Here is a 5,002-nt window from a genome sequence, read left to right as displayed (position 1 = left end):
TTTATTAAATATATATATATATATATATATATAACATTATTATGGGTAGATCTGTAGATCTTATTCAATGGGAACTGACGATTCGAGTTTGATCTTGCTTCCAATAATTTCAAGAACCCGAATGGTTCTATTTACAAAATACCCAAATCGACCCACCTTATGCCCGGACCTAATTTGACAAGATTTTTACTTCTTATCGAAGAGTTTCATAAGAAAACTATTTTAGGTCAACTTCCTTTCAAAATTCTTCTAACCAAACATGACTTTTTTTAGATTATGATTTAAATATGTTTAAAAGCAACCATCTCATACACATCTTTCGACATTTCAAAACCCATACCAAGATGGTCCTAATTTATTATGTAGACTATATCACGACCTTCATGATTATGTTGTTCATTTCAATTTTTATTAGACCACTTGCAATCTTGTATTTCTACATCTCTTAGCTCTTGTTTGAACCTTATTCTTGTCCAAAAATACATTTTTGAATAGTATATTGATGAAAAATATATAGTTAAAAAATAAAAAAAATAAAAATGAGTTAAATCACTATTAAAAATATATTTTAATAAAAATAATGGACTCAAACAAGCGCTTAATATCAACGATGTTCCACATCGGGACAATCAGCTCCTACGGTGAAATTTGTATGCATATGAATCGAGATAAATTATTTATTCTTGTTTCTTCATCATTTTCTTGTCAATACCTGTTTAGAAAAATAAATAAATAAATTTATTTATTTATCACCAAATTAATTGGCCGACTCCGAGAAAAATGATTTCCATGTGATTATTAGTCAACAACTCAATTTTTGATTTTTTATAGATGTTGAGTCACTTTTGTAAGCTCGTCACATTCACACAAGAATTAAACTTATTGTTTAACCAAGTTAATTAGCCGACTTCTAGAGAAAAGGTTTCCATGTGATTATAAGTCAACTAGTAAAATTTTGATTTTGTATAGTTGTTATGGGTCACTGTTGTAAGGTCGTCACGTTCACAACAAGAATTAAACTTAATTTTTTTCACCAAGTTAATTAGCCGACTATAGATAAAAGGTTTCCATGTGATTATAAGTCAACAAGTAAAATTTTTATTTTGTATAGTTGTTACGAGTGACTGTTGTTAGATCGTCACGTTCACAACAAGAGTTAAACTTAATTTTTTTCACCAAGTTAATTAGGCGACTATAGAGAAAAGCTTTCCATGTGATTATAAGTCAAGAAGTAAAATTTTGATTTTGTATAGTTGTTACGAGTGATTGTTGTTAGGTCGTCACGTTCACAACAAGAGTTAAACTTAATTTTTTCACCAAGTTAATTAGCCGATTATAGAGAAAAGGCTTCCATGTGATTATAAGTCAACAAGTAAAATTTTTATTTTGTATAGTTGTTACGAGTGACTATTGTTAGGTCGTCACGTTCACAACAAGAATTAAACTAATTTTTTTCACCAAGTTAATTAACCGACTTATAGAGAAAAGATTTCCATGTGATTATAAGTCAACAAGTCAAATTTTGATTTTGTATGGTTGTTATAGTAACTGTTGTAGGATCGTCACGTTCACAACAAAAAATAAACTTAATTTTCTTCACCAAGTTAATTAGCCGACATATTGAGAAAATGTTAAAATTATAAGTGAACAAGTCAAATTTTGATTTTGTAAAGTTGTTATGAACGTCGTCGCGTTCACAACAAGAATCATTCAAGAATGAGTGTACGTGTTGACTTATTTCTCATGCTTTACTGATAATCTGCTTATTGGTTGGGACTCTTTAGAAATGACAAAAATTGCTTAAGATGAGTACAAATTGAATGTCACACAGCTGCAAGTCACTTGCAAAATCATTCTGACCGTAAAATAAGTCTTTGAATCTTATGTTCACACGTTTGAACATAAAAGCCAAAGGACTCTATAATAAAGACATCCGTTAAGTATTTAAATGGTCTCTCTTTCTAAAATAAATTATTGATTTATCAAAATATATCGAATTATTGGAGCGTGATTGATTAGGATGAAAAATATCACATAGAAAAGAAAATGTTTTTCCTGTTTTGAGGAAAACAAAAATTTACTCCCTTCTAAGAAAATATTTGGATGGAAAAAAATTTCAAACCTTGGAAAATATTTTCGATGGAAAAAAATAGCGATCGAACACTCAAGGTAGGAATTTGGATGAAAAACTGATATTTTTCATGGAAAATAAATACAATCAAACACACGTTAATGGACAAAATTATCTTAAAGAGAAGTGGCCACAACACTTGTAGTGTCTCTAATTATCATCTACATCGATAAGTTAAGAATGCACCGTCTAATTACAAGTCAAATTTATGTGTGAATTACATCCGTTGTAACTTGTAATTGCAATTGCTCTTCGATATGCAACTTTCTAGTAACAATCCTCGAGTGGACACGCCAACTAATACCGACCGATTTGGTGAAAACACCTTAGATTAGAAAATAGGTTAACGTGTTTGAAAAGTGATGATTTTCATCCATTTTTACCTTTCTTGCTAATTTTTCAAAGGTTTGGAATTTTCGCCGACATAAATTGAATGTTAATCTGCAAAAAATGTAAAAGGTTGGGAACCGTTGCTGCAATTTTTCCTAATGTATTGGTTCACTCGTATCTCATGGCGGTAAGTCAAGACTCTATTTGTATGCTTATAATAATTTCATGAATTTGCCTTCACGAGTCAATTTCATCTAACTCGTTACAAAAATGAAATCCATACATATTGTAGTTTACAAATTCATTTTTGCTTGCATTTTCTTATAGTAGCGAGTGTATATATACACTACTCATTATTACGCTCCCGTTTGATTCCTATTCTTATAAGAATCAGAATGAAAAATATAGTCGTTACGAGACTCACATAAAAGAGAGAAAGTCAATTATAGTGGTTTGATGTGATAGATAACGGTCATATTTTTAATTTTTGTGATCAAAGAATGAGAAACAAATACGGCCTAAGTAGTACAAACAATTAATTGATCTTATGGGTCGTATATCTCACTTGTGTCATTCCCATCTAGTCGTGAAGAAAATGGGCATAGAACAAATTGGTCAAAACTTGTCATTTTCACATTAAAAATTCAAGGACGGTAATTATTCATTTGGAATTTTCGGAGCTAAAAATAAAAAGACTAAAAGACGCAAAGTCCTTTTCTAGTTTATCGATATTATCTTTAGACTTTGAAATTGATGTTGCAATGAACATTAGCACGCGGTTTGATAACTTTTATAACGTTGAATAGAAACAATACTTTGCAAAATAAAAAAATAAAATGTAATTAACGTAATTTCAAGAACTACATCTTCAATATTTCGTCTTTAAATCACAATTATTGTTCAAAAATGTTGTTAACTTACTTTAAATGAAGGACAAATATAATGTCTTGCGTTTGTATTTATTTTTTCTTTGACATGTGTTACGTTCCTATTTGAACCACCTCGAAATGTCCACCACCACGCACTCCGGTCTGACAGATACCCACTCGAAGTAGTTCCAAAGCGGTCTCCCCAATGTCAACGACTTGTTATCACACTGCGAGACATAGGCGATCCTGCTGAACTTATCGAAGTGCCCTCAATCCTGAGGCCGAGGCGAAGTGCACTCCGGGACCTCTGTCAGAAGATCCGCCGTCAATTTCAGAAGGAAATCTTTGCCAAGATCATTTCTGTCCCTAAGGTTTAAATTGATTTGACGTCTCCATGAGACTAATTGATGTGACTTATCAACTTTATGTCAACTCAACTCGAGAGAAGCAATTACCCGCACACTCTACAGACGCGGCTGATTGATGCCTATGAGCAGACACCTCATACCGTCAGATGTATACACGTTCTCCACATCCAACGGTTCATCCCACCTATAAATACTCAAGGGTTGGCAAGAGGCAAAGGTAATGAAATTCTCACTACGTAGCACTCCATAGCAAGCATATATATACATTTTTTCCTCCCCCTTATTATTTTGCACAACCCCTGTGTACTGTTCCGACCTCCTGAACCTGACTTGACCGTCGGAGTGTATACGACCGCCACCACCCCCGCTGGTCCCAGTCATGTGCGTCTGACCGTACGTTGATTGTGCGCAGGGATGAATACGTGGAGTAGCTCTCGATTGGCTACGTAGAAGTTCCAATTTTCGAGGTCAACAGATTGGCGCCGTCTGTGGGAAACATTTCCCGTTCAAAGTTCTGCAATCTCCACCGGAGAAATCACCGGAAAACTAGCGACTAACCCTGAAAAGGGCACGTTCTTGAAAAAGAACAAAGTCGAGTTATAATCCAAGTTCTCACCACCCTTGAAAAAGGAGATAGGATGAGTTATAGCCATGAAGACGACAACCCCATGAGAGAGGCCTCTGAAGAGGAGGTGCTCCATAACAATGTTACTCACCAGAGACCCCATCACCGGCGTCATCGAGGTGAAAGAACAACCATGTTTACTGAAGGAATGGCTCAAATAGCTGCGAGCATGATAGACATCGCAGCTCAGAATATGGCGATGCATGAATTTCTCATGCAAGCCCGAGGTCACCAGGGCTCTCAAATACCCCAAGGATCTTACCCAGTGCAGGAAGCCCCAGTATCTCATTCCCGAGGTCACACCAGTCAGCACAGAGAACGCCCCCTCGAAAAAGAAGTAGACACCGAAGCCACATCTTATGTGCAAGGGAACCAGCCATCAGGACCACACCTGGGGGACAATTTCTCTCAAGAATATGAGGAACAGAGGTCAGTAAGCATCTTCGACCGGATTGGGGAGGATCCTAGCAATAGGGTCCGTCCAGTGAGTAGATTAGTTCGGCCAGATCAGGAACAAGAGCAACCTCCTCCTCCTCCTAGAAATAAGAGGGACAGGAGGAACCTAGTCGATTAGGGAAGTCGAGGAGAGGCAACTCCACCTCCCCAGAACATTCAAGATAATGAAGGGTCGGATGGGCCTTGTCGGTCTTATGAGATTGACGATAATGATGATAACCTC

This window comes from Olea europaea, unplaced genomic scaffold, assembly GCF_002742605.1.
Source record: "Olea europaea var. sylvestris unplaced genomic scaffold, O_europaea_v1 scaffold2475, whole genome shotgun sequence".
Taxonomy (NCBI): Eukaryota; Viridiplantae; Streptophyta; class Magnoliopsida; order Lamiales; family Oleaceae; genus Olea; species Olea europaea.
The sequence above is the reverse complement of the archived record's forward strand: the minus strand, read 5'-3'. Positions refer to the sequence as shown.